The sequence below is a fragment of the Arachis ipaensis genome, chromosome B3 (genome assembly GCF_059453495.1).
Source record: "Arachis ipaensis isolate K30076 ecotype BB chromosome B3, ASM5945349v1, whole genome shotgun sequence".
NCBI classification, from domain to species: Eukaryota; Viridiplantae; Streptophyta; class Magnoliopsida; order Fabales; family Fabaceae; genus Arachis; species Arachis ipaensis.
The window spans coordinates 111193125-111207894 of record NC_142438.1 but is presented as its reverse complement, the minus strand read 5'-3'; the positions used below and the strand labels follow the sequence as shown (position 1 = coordinate 111207894).

Sequence of the window (14770 nt, the reverse complement as noted above, 5' to 3'; positions counted from 1 at the left end):
AAGATTCCGACTTGTTGAATGGGGTTGGTGAGAGTTTTCCAACCTCTTCTTTGAATCTCATGTCGGATCTCTGGATATTCACTCTTTTTGAGCTTGAAGGGGACCTCGGGGATCACCTTTTTCTTAGCCACAACTTCATAGAAGTGGTCTTGATAGACCTTTGAGATGAATCTCTCCATCTCCCATGACTTGGAGGTAGAATCAATTGCCTTCCCTTTCCTCTTTCTAGAGGTTTCTCCGGCCTTAGGTGCCATTAGTGGTTATGGAAAAATAAAAAAAGCAGAGCTTTTTCCACACCAAACTTAAAAGGTTTGCTCGTCCTCGAGCAAAAGAAGAAAGAAAGGAGTAGAAGAAGAAGAAAAGGAGGAGATGGAGGGTAGTAAAGGTTTTGGCCAAGGAGGGTAGTAGTGTGTATGATGTGTGAAATTGAAGGTAGTGAGGAGGGGTATTTATAGGGTAGGAGAGAGAGGGAATCCGTGTGAGAATGGGTGGGTTTGGGAGGGAAATGGTTTGAATTTGAATAGTAAGGTAGGTGGGGTTTATGATGGATGGATGTGAATGGTGAAGATAATATGGGGAAGAGGGTAAGATTTGATAGGTGAATGGTGTTTGGGGAAGAGGTATTGATGTGATTGGTCAAGGGTATTTGGGAAAGAGTGTTATAGAAAGGTGTGAAGAGTAGAGAAGAAGAGGTGGGGTATGTGGGGATCCTGTGGGGTCCACAGATCCTGAGGTGTCAAGGAATTCTGCTCCCTGCACCATTCTGGTGTTCAAACGCCCATTGTGTGCCAATTCTGGCATTTAACACCAGCTCTGCTATCTTTCCTGGTGTTAAATGCCAGTTCTGCTACCTTTCCTGGCGTTAAACGCCAGTCTGCTGCCCCTTTCTGGTGTTTAACGCCAGCCAGACACTAGACACCGCTTTCTGGCGTTAAACGCCCAGAGTACTGCCCATTCTGGCGTTTAACACCCAAAATGCTGCCAGGCTCTGCGTTAAACGCCCATTCTGCTATCATTACTGCGTTTAAATGCCAGTAAGTCTGTTCTCCAGGGTGTGCTATTTTTTATGCTGTTTTTCATTTTGCTTTATTTCTGCAGTTGTTTTTATGACTTCACATGATCATCAACCTAAAGAAAACATAAAATAACAATAGAAAATAAATAAATATAATTAAATAACATTAGGTTGCCTCCCAACAAGCGCTTCTTTAATGTCAATAGCTTGACAGTGAGCTCTTGGAGAGCTTCACAGAGACTCAGAGCCTGATGATGGCCTCCCAACACCAAACTTAGAAGTTGAGTGTGGGGACTCTGTTTGACTCTGTATTGAGAGAAGCATTTCATGCTTCCTCTCCATGGTTACAGAAGAAGATCCTTGAGCCTTAAACACAGGGTAGCCCTCATTCAATTGAAGGACTAACTCTCCTCTGTCCATGGTGCACGAAATTGTGATCCCTGGTAATGGCTCCAAAAACTTGGTGCTCTAATATTAATTTATAATTTGTCACAACTTCGATACAACTAACCAGCAAGTGCACTGGGTCGTCCAAGTAATAAAACCTTACGTGAGTAAGGGTCAATCCCATGGAGATTGTTGGTATGAAGCAAGCTATGGTCATCTTGTAAATCTCAGTCAGGCGGATATCAAATGGTTATGGAGTTTTCGAATAATAATAATAATAAATAAACAGAAAATAAAGATAGGAATACTTATGCAAATCATTGGTGAGAATTTCAGATAAGCGTATAGAGATGCTTTCGTTCCTCTGAACCTCTGCTTTCCTACTGTCTTCATCCAATCATTCCTACTCCTTTCCATGGAAAGCTTTATATAGGGCATCACCGTTGTCAATGGCTACATCCCATCCTCTCTGTGAAAAAGGTCCAAATGCTCTGTCACGGCACGGCTAATCATCTGGAGATTTTCGATCATACTAGAATAGGATTCACCCTCCTTTTGCGTCTGTCACTACGCCCAGCACTCGCGAGTTTGAAGTTCGTCACAGCCATCCCTTCCCAGATCCTACTCGGAATACCACAGACAAGGTTTAGACTTTCCGGATCTCATGAATGGCCATCTATGGGTTCTAACTTATACCACGAAGACACTAATAACTCGGACTCGGTCCCCTGTATTAGATATCCAAGAGATATTCATTCTAGCTTGTTTGCATGTAGAACGGAAGTGTTTGTCAGGCACGCGTTCATAAGTGAGAATGATGATGAGCGTCACATAATCATCACATTCATCATGTTCTTGGGTGCGAATGGATATCTTAGAAGCGGAATAAGTTGAATTGAATATAAAACAGTAGTACTTTGCATTAAATCATGAGGAACAGCAGAGCTCCACACCTTAATTTATGGAGTGCAGAAACTCTACCGTTGAAAATACATAAGTGATGAAGGTCCAGGCATGGCCGAATGGCCAGCCCCCAAACGTGATCAATATGATCCAAAGTTGAGCTAAAAATCCTAAGATCCGAAGATATAAATACAATAGTAAAAAGTCCTATTTATACTAAACTAGTTACTAGGGTTTACAGAAGTAAGTAATTGATGCATAAATCCACTTCCGGAGCCCACTTGGTGTGTGCTTGGGCTGAGCTTGAAGTTTACACGTGCAGAGGCTTCTTTTGGAGTTGAACGCCAAGTTGTAACGTGTTTTTGGCGTTCAACTCTGGTTTGTGACGTGTTTCTGGCGTTTAACTCCAGACTGCAGCGTAGAACTGGCGTTCAACGCCCTTTTGCGTCATCTACACTTGGGCAAAGTATGGACTATTATATATTGCTGGAAAGCCCTGGATGTCTACTTTCCAACTCTGTTGAGAGCGTGCCATTTTGAGTTCTGTAGCTCCAGAAAATCCACTTTGAGTGCAGGGAGGTCAGAATCCAACAGCATCAGCAGTCCTTCTTCAACCTCTGAATCTGATTTTTGCTCAAGTCCCTCAATTTCAGCCAGAAAATACCTGAAATCACAGAAAAACACACAAACTCATAGTAAAATCCAGAAATGTGAATTTAACATAAAAACTAATAAAAACATCCCTAAAAGTAACTAGATCTCACTAAAAACATACTTAAAACAATGCCAAAAAGCGTATAAATTATCCGCTCATCACAACACCAAACTTAAATTGTTGCTTGTCCCCAAGCAACTGAAAATCAAATAGGATAAAAAGAATAGAATATACTATAAATTCCAAACTATCAATGAAACATAGCTCCAATCAGATGAGGTTCAGAATGATTGGCATCTATAGGAACTCAGAGTTCAGATAGTGTTATTGATTCTCCTAGTTCAGTATGTTGATTCTTGAACACAGCTAGTTTATGAGTCTTGGTCGTGGCCCTAAGCACTTTGTTTTCCAGTATTACCACCGGATACATAAATGCCACAGACACATAACTGGGTGAACCTTTTTAGATTGTGACTCAGCTTTGCTAAGGTCCCCAATTAGAGGTGTCCAGAGTTCTTAAGCACACTCTTCTTTTGCTTTGGACATTGACTTTAACCGCTCAGTCTCAAGTTTTCACTTGACACCTTCACGCCACAAGCACATGGTTAGGGACAGCTTGGTTTAGCCGCTTAGGCCAGGATTTTATTCCTTTAGGCCCTCCTATCCATTGATGCTCAAAGCCTTGGGATCCTTTTTATTACCCTTGCCTTTTGGTTTTAAGGGCTATTGGCTTTTTGCTCTTGCCTTTTGGTTTTAAGATCTTTTGGCTTTTTCTGCTTGCTTTTTCTTTTTCTATATTTTTTTTTCGCCATTTTTTTTTCTGCAAGCTTTGTATTCACTGCTTTTTCTTACTTCAATAATCATTTTTATGATTTTTTAGATTATCAAATAACATGTCTCCTTGTCATCATTCTTTCAAGAGCCAACATATTTAACATTCATAAACAACAACTTCAAAAGACATATGCACTGTTCAAGCATTCATTCAGAAAACAAAAAGTATTGTCACCACATCAATATAATTAAACTAAGTTCAAGGATAAATTTGAAACTCATGTACTTCTTGTTCTTTTGTTTTTTTAAAACATTTTTCATTTAAGAGAGGTGATGGATTCATATTCATTACTTTAAGGCATAGACACTTAAACACTAATGATCATGTAATAAAGACACAAACATAGATAAACATTTAACATAAGAAAACAAAAAACAGAAAATTTGAGAACAAGGAAGAATGAGTCCACCTTAGTGATGGTAGCGTTTTCTTCTTGTGGTACCAATGATGTCCTTGAGCTCTTCTATGTCTCTTCCTTGTCTTTGTTGCTCCTCCCTCATTGCTCTTTGATCTTCTTTAATTTCATGAAGGATGATGGGGTGCTCTTGATGTTCCACCCTTAGTTGCTCCCAATAATTGTGTGGAGGAAAATGTATCCCCTGAGGTATCTCAGGGATCTCTTGATTTGCAGTCAAATGTTCTACCACTGAGCTATAGACCCTTGATGGAAGCTTTTGTCTTTCCTTTCCTCTTTTTAGAGGTTTCTCTGGCCTTAGGTGCCATCAATGATTATGGAAAAACAAAAAAACTATGCTTTTACCACACCAAACTTAGAATGTTGCTCGCCCTCGAGTAAAAGAAGAAAGAATAGTAGAAGAAGAAGAAGATATGGAGGAGATGGAGGGATGTGTGATTTGGCTATATGGGTGGGCTTAGGTGGAAAAGAGATTTTGAATTTTTGAAGGTAGGTGGGGTGTATGGATGTGAGTGGTGAATGGAAAACAGAAGGGATGACTGTGAATGGAGAGAGAGAAGGTGATATAGGATTATGAGGAGGTAAGGTGAGTGGAGGTATGTGGGGATCCTGTGGTGTCCACAGATCCTGAGGTGTCAAGGAATTACATTCCTGCACCAAATAGGCATGTAAAATGCCTTTGCATGCAATTCTGGCGTTTAAACGCCGAATTGGTGCTTGTTCTGGGCGTTCAGCACCCAGATGCAGCATGTTTCTGGCGTTGAACGCCAGTTTTATGCTTGTTTCTGGCGTTCAGCGCCAGCTTTCCTCATTGTGCATTCCTGGCGTCTGAACGCCAGGATGCTGCTTGTTTTGGCCGTTCAACGCCAGATCCATGTTCTGTTCTGGCGTTGAACACCAGCCAGATGCTCCTTACTGGCGTTTAAACGCCAGTAAGTCCTTCCTCCAGGGTGTGATTTTTCTTCTGCTGTTTTTGATTCTGTTTTTAATTTTTCTATTTATTTTGTGACTCCACATGATCATGAACCTAATAAAACATGAAAGAACAATAAAATAAAATTAGATAAATAAAAATTGGGTTACCTCCCAACAAGCGCTTCTTTAATGTCAATAGCTTGACAGTGGGCTCTCATGGAGCCACACAGGTGATCAGGTCAATTTTATAGACTCCCAACATCAAACTTAGAGTTTGGATATGGGAGTTCAACACCAAACTTAGAGTTTGGCTGAGGCCTCCCAACACCAAACTTAGAGTTTGACTATGGGGGCTTTAGTTGACTCTGTATTGAGAGAAGCTTTCTATGCTTCCTCTCCATTGTTACAGAAGGAGATTCTTGAGTTTTAAACACAAGGTTGTCCTCATTCAGTTGAAGGATCAATTCTCCTCTGTCTACATCAATCACAGCTCTTGTTGTGGCTAGGAAGGGTCTTCCAAGAATGATGGATTCATCCTCATCCTTCCCAGTATTCAGGGTTATGAAATCAGCAGGGATGTAAAGGCCTTCAACCTTTACTAACACGTCCTCTACTTGTCCATAAGCCTATTTTTTGGAATTGTCTGCCATCTCTAACGAGATTCTAGCAGTTTGTACCTCAAAGATTCCCAGTTTCTCCATTATAGAGAGTGGCATGAGGTTTATTCCTGACCCAAGGTCACATAGAGCCTTCTCAAAGGTCATGGTGCCTATGGTACAAGGTATTAGGAACTTTTCAGGATCCTGTTTCTTCTGAGGCAATCTCAGTTCATCCAATGCATTTAGTTCATTGGTGAACAGGGGATGTTCATCTACCTAAGTCTCATTACCAAATAAATTGGCATTCAGCTTCATGATTGCACTAAGGAACTTGGCAACTTGCTCTTCAGTAACATTCTCATTCTCTTCAGAAGAGGAATACTCATTTGAGCTCATGAATGGCATAAGGAGGTTCAATTGAATCTCTATGGTTTCTAGATGTGCCTCAGATTCTTTTGGTTCCTCAAAAGGAAACTCCTTGTTGATCACTGGACGTCCCAGGAGGTCTTCCTCCTTGGGATTCACGTCCTCCTCTTCCTCCTTGGGTTCGGCCATGATGGTTATATCAATGGCCTTGCACTCTCCTTTTTGATTTTCTTTTGGATTGCTTGGGAGAGTACTAGGAGGGATTTCAGTGATCTTCTTACTCAGCTGGCCCACTTGTGCCTCCAAATTTCTAATGGAGGACCTTGTTTCATTCATGAAACTTAGAGTGGTCTTAGATAGATCAGAGACTAAATTTGCTAAGCTAGATGGATTCTGCTCAGAATTCTCTGTCTGTTGCTGAGTGGATGATGGAAAAGGTTTACTATTGTTAAACCTGTTTCTTCCACCATTATTAAAGCCTTGTTGAGGTTTTTGTTGATCATTCCATGAGAGATTTGGGTGATTTCTCCATGAGGGGTTATAGGTGTTTCCATTAGGTTCACCCATATAATTTACCTCTGCTATTGCAGGGTTCTCAGGATAATAAGCTTCTTCTTCAGAAGATGCCTCTTGAGTACTGTTGGATGCGGCTTACATTCCATTCAGACTCTGAGAAATCATATTGACTTACTGAGTCAATATTTTATTCTGAGCCAATATGGCATTCAGAGTATCAATTTCAAGAACTTCCTTCTTCTGAGGCGTCCCATTACTCACAGGATTCCTCTCAGAAATGTACATGAACTAGTTATTAGCAACCATGTCAATGAGTTCTTGAGCTTCTACAGGCGTTTTCTTTAGGTGAATGGATCCACCTGCAGAAGTATCCAATGACATCTTAGCTAATTCAGACAGACCATCATAGAATATATCCAGGATGGTCCATTCTGAAAGCATGTCAGAAGGACACTTTTTGGTTAGTTGCTTGTATCTCTCCCAAGCTTCATAGAGGGATTCACCTTCTTTCTGTCTGAAGGTTTGAACATCCACTCTAAGCTTACTCAGCTTTTGAGGAGGAGAAAACTTGGCTAAGAAAGCCTTGACCAGCTTATCCCAAGAGTTCAGGCTATCCTTAGGTTGAGAGTCCAACCATATTCTAGCTCTGTCTCTTACAGCAAACGGGAAAAGCATGATCTTGTAGACTTCAGGATCTACTCCATTAGTCTTAACAGTATCACATATCTGCAAGAATTTAGTTAAGAACTGAAAGGGATCTTCAGATGGAAGTCTATGAAACTTGTAGTTTTGTTGCATCAGAGAAACTAATTGAGATTTAAGCTCAAAATTGTTTGCTCCAATAGTAGGGATGGAGATGCTTCTTCCATGTAAATTGGAATTAGGTGCATTAAAGTCACCAAGCATCCTCCTTGCATTATTATTATTTTCGGCTGCCATCTCCTCTTCCTGTTTGAAAATTCCTGTAAGGTTGTCTCTGAATTGTTATATTTTAGCTTCTCTTAGTTTTCTCTTCAGAGTCCTTTTAGGTTCTGGATCAGCTTCAACAAGAATGCCCTTTTCCTTGTCCCTGATCATATGAAAGAGAAGGGAACAGAAAAATAATAATGGGGATCCTTTTTACCACAGTATAGAGGTTCCCTTGTTGTGAGTAGAAGAAAAGAAGAGTAAAAGAGAAAAGAAAGGAGAATCTAAACAGAAGGGTGAGGAGAGCAGAGATATGAGATGAAGAGAAGTGTTAGTAGATGAATGAATAGAAGAAGAAGGGAGGTGAGAGAATTCGAAAAATAAAAGTTAAATTTTAAAGTTAAATTTCGAAAAAAGTTTTTGAAAAAGGTTAGTAGTTTTCGAAAATTAGGAATGAAATAAAATTAAAATAAAAAATTGAAATAATTAGTTAATTAAAAAGAAATTTTGAAAAGAGGGAAGGGATTTTCAAAAATTAAAGGTAAAAAGTTAGTTGGGCAGTTTTACTAAAGATAAGAATCAAATAAAAAGTTAAGTGGTTAGTTGAAAGAGATTTGAAATTCAATTTTTAAAAGATAAGAAGATAAGAAGTTAGAAAAGGTATTTGAAAAAGATAAGATAAAAAGATATTTTTGAAAAGATATGATTGAAATTAGTTTTGAAAAAGATTTGATTTTTAAAATCATAATTAATGACTTGATTCACAAGAAATCACAAGATATGATTCTAGAACTTAAAGTTTGAATCTTTCTTAACAAGTAAGTAACAAACTTGAAATTTTTGAATCAAAACATTAATTGTTGATGATATTTTCGAAAATATGATGTAAAATTAAGAAAAATATTTTTAAAAAATATTTCTAAAATTTTCAAAAATAAATAAGAAAAATGAAAAAGATTTGATTTTTGAAAAAGATTTTGAAAAAGATAAGATTTTTAAATTGAAAATTTGATTTGACTCATAAGAAACAATTGAATTTTAAAAATTTTTGAAAAAGTCAATCCAAATTTTCGAAATTTATGAGAGAAAAAAGGAAAGATATTTTTTTGATTTTTGAATTTTTAATGATGAAAGAGAAAAACAAAAAAAAATGACTCACAACATGAAAATTATGAATCAAAACACATGATGCATGCAAGAACACTATGAATGTCAAGATGAATACCAAGAACACTTTGAATGTCAAGATGAACATCAAGAACTTATTTTTGAAAAATTTTCAAGAAAAGAAAACATGCAAGACACCAAACTTAGAAATTTTTCATGCATAGACACTATGAATGCAAGAATGCATATGAAAAACAAGAAAAGACACAAAACACGAAAATATGAAGATCAAACAAGAAGACTGGCCAAGAACAACTTGAAGATCATAAAGAACACTATGAATGCATGAATTTTCAAAAAATGCATAAATTTTTTAAAAAAAATGCAATTGACACCAAACTTAAAAATTGACTCAAGACTCAAACAAGAAACACAAAATATTTTTAATTTTTATGATTTTATAAATTTCTTTGTATTTTCTTTTAATTTTTTTTTCGAAAAACATATAGGAAAAAGAAAATAAGAAATTCAAAATTTTTAATAAGAATCCCAGGAATCTTTCAATGTTGGCCTAAAGCTCCAATCCAAGGGTTGGGCATGGCTTAATAGCCAGCCAGCTTTAGGATATAAATCAGGCATGTAACAGTTGATATTCCAATTAACTTGCCTCTATGTTGATGGTTGGAAGCCACAGTCCAAAAGAATTAGACATGGCTTTACAGCCAGCCAGGCTTCAACATGCTTCATGAAGCACTAGAATTCATTCTTAAAAATTTAGAATAATTTTCGAAAACAGATGAGAAATTTTTGAAAGATATTTGAAAATAAAACAAAAAGAAAATTACCTAATCTGAGCAACAAGATGAACCGTCAGTTGTCCAAACTCGAACAATCCCCGGCAACGGCGCCAAAAACTTGGTGCACGAAATTGTGATCCCTGGTAATGGCTCTAAAAACTTGGTGCTCTAATCTTAATTCATAATTTGTCACAACTTCGATACAACTAACCAGCGAGTGCACTGGGTCGTCCAAGTAATAAAACCTTACGTGAGTAAGGGTCGATCCCACGGAGATTGTTGGTATGAAGCAAGCTATGGTCATCTTGTAAATCTCAGTCAGGCGGATATCAAATGGTCATGGAGTTTTCGAATAATAATAATAAATAAACAGAAAATAAAGATAGGAATACTTATGCAAATCATTGGTGAGAATTTCAGATAAGCGTATAGAGATGCTTTCGTTCCTCTGAACCTCTGCTTTCCTGCTGTCTTCATCCAATCATTCCTACTCCTTTTCATGGCAAGCTTTATATAGGGCATCACCGTTGTCAATGGCTACATCCCATCCTCTCTGTGAAAAAGGTCCAAATGCTCTGTCACGGCACGGCTAATTATCTGGAGGTTCTCGATCATACTGGAATAGGATTCACCCTCCTTTTGCGTCTGTCACTACGCCCAGCACTCGCGAGTTTGAAGTTCGTCACAGCCATCCCTTCCCAGATCCTACTCGGAATACCACAGACAAGGTTTACACTTTCCAGATCTCAGGAATGGCCATCCATGGGTTCTAACTTATACCACGAAGACACTAATAACTCGGACTCGGTCCCCTGTATTAGATATCCAAGAGATATTCATTCTAGCTTATTTGCATGTAGAACGGAAGTGTTTGTCAGGCACGCGTTCATAAGTGAGAATGATGATGAGCGTCACATAATCATCACATTCATCATGTTCTTGGGTGCGAATGGATATCTTAGAAGCGGAATAAGTTGAATTGAATATAAAACAGTAGTACTTTGCATTAAATCATGAGGAACAGTAGAGCTCCACACCTTAATCTATGGAGTGCAGAAACTCTACCGTTGAAAATACATAAGTGATGAAGGTCCAGGCATGGCCGAATGGCGAACCCCCAAACATGATCAATATGATCCAAAGTTGAACTAAAAATCCTAAGATCCGAAGATATAAATACAATAGTAAAAGGTCCTATTTATACTAAACTAATTACTAGGGTTTACAGAAGTAAGTAATTGATGCATAAATCCACTTCCGGGGCCCACTTGGTGTGTGCTTGGGCTGAGCTTGAAGTTTACACGTGCAGAGTCTTCTTTTGGAGTTGAACGCCAAGTTGTAACATGTTTTTGGCGTTCAACTCTGGTTTGTGACGTATTTCTGGCGTTTAACTCCAGACTGCAGGGTAGAACTGGCGTTCAACGCCCTTTTGCATCGTCTACACTTGGGCAAAGTATGAACTATTATATATTTCTGGAAAGCCCTGGATGTCTACTTTCCAACGCCGTTAAGAGCGCACCATTTAGAGTTTTGTAGCTCCAGAAAATCCACTTTGAGTGCAGGGAGGTCAGAATCAAACAGCATCAGCAGTCCTTCTTCAACCTCTGAATCTGATTTTTGCTCAAGTCCCTCAATTTCAGCCAAAAAATACCTGAAATCACAGAAAAACACACAAACTCATAGTAAAGTCCAGAAATGTGAATTTAACATAAAAACTAATAAAAACATCCCTAAAAGTAACTAGATCCTACTAAAAACATACTAAAAATAATGCCAAAAAGCGTATAAATTATCCGCTCATCAGTCCACATCAATCACAGGTCTTGCTGTGGCTAGGAAGGGTCTTCCAAGGATGATGGATTCATCTTCATCCTTTCCAGTGTCTAGGATTATGAAGTTAGCAGGGATGTAAAAGCCTTCAACTTTTACTAAGACATCCTCTACAAGTCCATAAGCATGCTTCCTTGAATTGTCTGCCATCTCTGGTGAGATTCTTGCAGCTTGTACCTCAAAGATCCCTAGTTTCTCCATTACAGAGAGTGGCATGAGGTTTATACTTGAACCAATGTCACATAGAGCCTTTTTAAAGGTCATGGTGCCTATGATGCAAGGTATTAAGAACTTTCCGGGATTCGGTTTCTTCTGAGGTAATTTCTGTTGAACCAAGGTATTCAATTCATTGATGAGCAATGGAGGTTCATCCTTCCAAGTCTCATTACTAAATAACTTGGCATTCAGCTTCATGATTGCTCCTAGATACTGAGTAACTTGCTCTTCAATAATATCTTCATCCTCTTCAATGGAAGAATACTCATCAGAGCTCATGAATGGCAATAGTAAGTTCAGTGGAATCTCTATGGTCTCTATATGAGCCTCAGATTCCTTTGGTTCCTCATTGGGGAACTCCTTAGTGGCCAGTGAACGTCCATTGAGGTCTTCCTTTTTGGAAATCACTGCCTCTTCCTCCTCTCCAGGTTCGGCCATGTTGGGTATATTGATGGCCTTGCACTCTCTCTTTGGAGTCTCTTCTGTATTGCTTGGGAGAGTACTAGGAGGGATTTCAGTAACTCTTTTACTCAGTTGACCCACTTGTGCCTCCAAATTTCTAATGGAGGACCTTTTTTCAGTCATGAAACTGAGAGTGGTCTTAGATAGATCAGAGACTATGGTTGCCAAGTCAGAGTGGCTCTGCTTAGAATTCTCTGTCTGTTGCTCAGAAGATGATGGAAAAGGCTTGCTATTGCCAAACCTATTTCTCCCACCATTATTATTGAAACCTTGATTAGTCTTCTGTTGATCCTTCCATGAGAAATTTGGATGATTCCTCCATGAAGGATTATAGGTGTTTCTATAGGATTCTCCCATGTAGTTCACCTCTTCCATTGTAGGATTCTTAGGGTCATAAGCTTCTCCTTCAGGGGAGGCTTCTTTAGTACTGCCTGATGCAACTTGCATTTCAGTCAGACTCTGAGAAATCATATTGACTTGCTGAGTCAATATTTTGTTCTGAGCCAATATGGCATTCAGAGTATCAATCTCAAAAACTCCTTTCTTCTAAGTTATCTGGTGCACGAAATTGTGATCATCAATGGCGCCAACATCTTGGTACGCACAATTTTAATCTCAACTCTTTGTCACAACTCCGCGCAACTAACCAGCAAGTGCACTGGGTCATCCAAGTAATAAACCTTACGTGAGTAAGGGTCGATCCCACGAAGATTGTCGGCTTGAAGCAAGCTATGGTCATCTTGTAAATCTCAGTCAGGCGGATTCAAATGGTTATGGAGAATTGATAATTAAAAGATGAATAAAATGTAAAATAAGATAGAGATACTTATGTAATTCATTGGGAAGAATTTCAGATAAGCGTATGAAGATGCTTTGTTCCTCCTAAACTTCTGCTTTCCTATTGTCTTCATCCAATCATTCATACTCATTTCCATGGCAAGCTTTATGTTGGGTTTCACCGTTGTCAATGGCTACCTCTCGTCCTCTCAGTGAAAATGGTCCAAATGCGCTGTCACCGTACGGCTAATCATCTGTCGGTTCTCGATCATGTTGGAATAGGATCCATTAATCCTTTTGCGTCTGTCACTATGCCCAACACTCACGAGTTTGAAGCTCGTCACAGTCATCCCATCCCAGATCCTACTCAGAATACCACACACAAGGTTTAAACTTTCCGGATCTCAAGAATGTTGCCAATAATTGTAGCCTATACCACGAAGGTTTTAATATTAGATTAGAAACTCAAGAGATACACATTCAAGCTTGTTTGCATGTAGAACAGAAGTGGTTGTCAGGCACGCGTTCATAGGTGAGAATAGTGATGAGTGTCACATAATCATCACATTCATCATGTTCTTGAGTGTGAATGAATATCTTAGAGAAGAAATAGGCTTGAGTTGAATAGAAAAATAATAGTACTTTGCATTAATTCATGAAGAACAGCAGAGCTCCACACCTTAATCTATGGGATGTAGAAACTCCACCGTTGAAAATACATAAGAACAAAAGGTCTAGGCATGGCCATGAGGCAAGCCCCCAAAACGTGATCAAGAGATCAAAAGATGAACTAAAGATTCTAAGATGAAAATACAATAGCAAAAGGTCCTATTTATAGAAAACTAGTAGCCTAGGGTTTATAGAAATGAGTAAATGGTGCATAAATCCACTTAAGGGCCCACTTGGTGTGTGCTTGGGATGAGAATAGAAGCTTTCACATACATAGGCTGTTTCTGGAGTTAAACGCCAGCTTTTGTGCCAGTTTAGGCATTTAACTCCAGCTTTTATGCCAGTTCTGGCGTTTTGACGCCAGAATTTTTATGCTGACTTAGAACGCCGGTTCGGGCCATCAAATCTTGGGCAAAGTATGGACTATTATATATTGCTGAAAATCCCAGGATGTCTACTTCCTAACGCAATTGAGAGCACGCCAATTGGGCTTCTGTAGCTCCAGAAAATCCACTTCGAGTGCAAGGTGGTCAGAATCCAACAGCATCTGCAGTCCTTTTTCAGCATCTGAATCAGATTTTTGCTGATGTCCCTCAATTTCAGCCAGAAAATACCTGAAATCACAGAAAAATACACAAACTCATAGTAAAGCCCAGAAATGTCATTTTTATTTAAAAACTAATAAAAATATAATAAAAAGTAACTAAAATATACTAAAAACATACTAAAAATAATGCCAAAAAGCGTATAAATTATCCGCTCATCACAACACCAAACTTAAATTGTTGATTGTCCCCAAACAACTAAAAACAAAGTAGGATAAAAAGAAGAGAATATACAATAAATTCCGATAACATCTATGAAGATCAGTCTTAATTAGATGAGCGGGGCTATTAGCTTTTTGCTTCTGAATAGTTTTGGCATTTCACTTTATCCTTTGAAGTTTAGAATGATTGGCATCTATAGGAACTCAGAATTTAGATAGTGTTATTGATTCTCCTAGTTTAGTATGTTGATTCTTGAACACAGTTACTTTATGAGTCTTGGCCGTGACCCTAAGCATTTTGTTTTCCAATATTACCACCGGATACATAAATGCCACAGACACATAACTGGGTGAACCTTTTTAGATTGTGAGTCAGCTTTGCTAGAGTCCCCAATTAGAGGTATCCAGAGCTCTTAAGCACACTCTTTTTGCTTTGGACCACGACTTTAACCGCTCAGTCTCAAGCCTTTCACTTGACACCTTCACACCACAAGCACATGGTTAGGGACAGCTTGATTTAGCCGCTTAGGCCAGGATTTTATTCCTGTGGGCCCTCCTATCCACTGATGCTCAAAGCCTTGGATCCTTTTTATTTTACCCTTGCCTTTTAGATTAAAGGGCTATTGGCTTTTTC

At 38.7% G+C, this 14770-nt stretch overlaps 1 non-coding gene across 1 annotated transcript; it reads left to right on the top strand.

The window, feature by feature from the left end:
- Nucleotides 1–7041: 7041 nt before the first annotated feature.
- On the top strand, nt 7042–7149 carry LOC148572040 (small nucleolar RNA R71). The gene has a single exon (XR_015907996.1). It is a non-coding gene; the product is annotated as a small nucleolar RNA R71 (small nucleolar RNA).
- Nucleotides 7150–14770: the final 7621 nt, after the last annotated feature.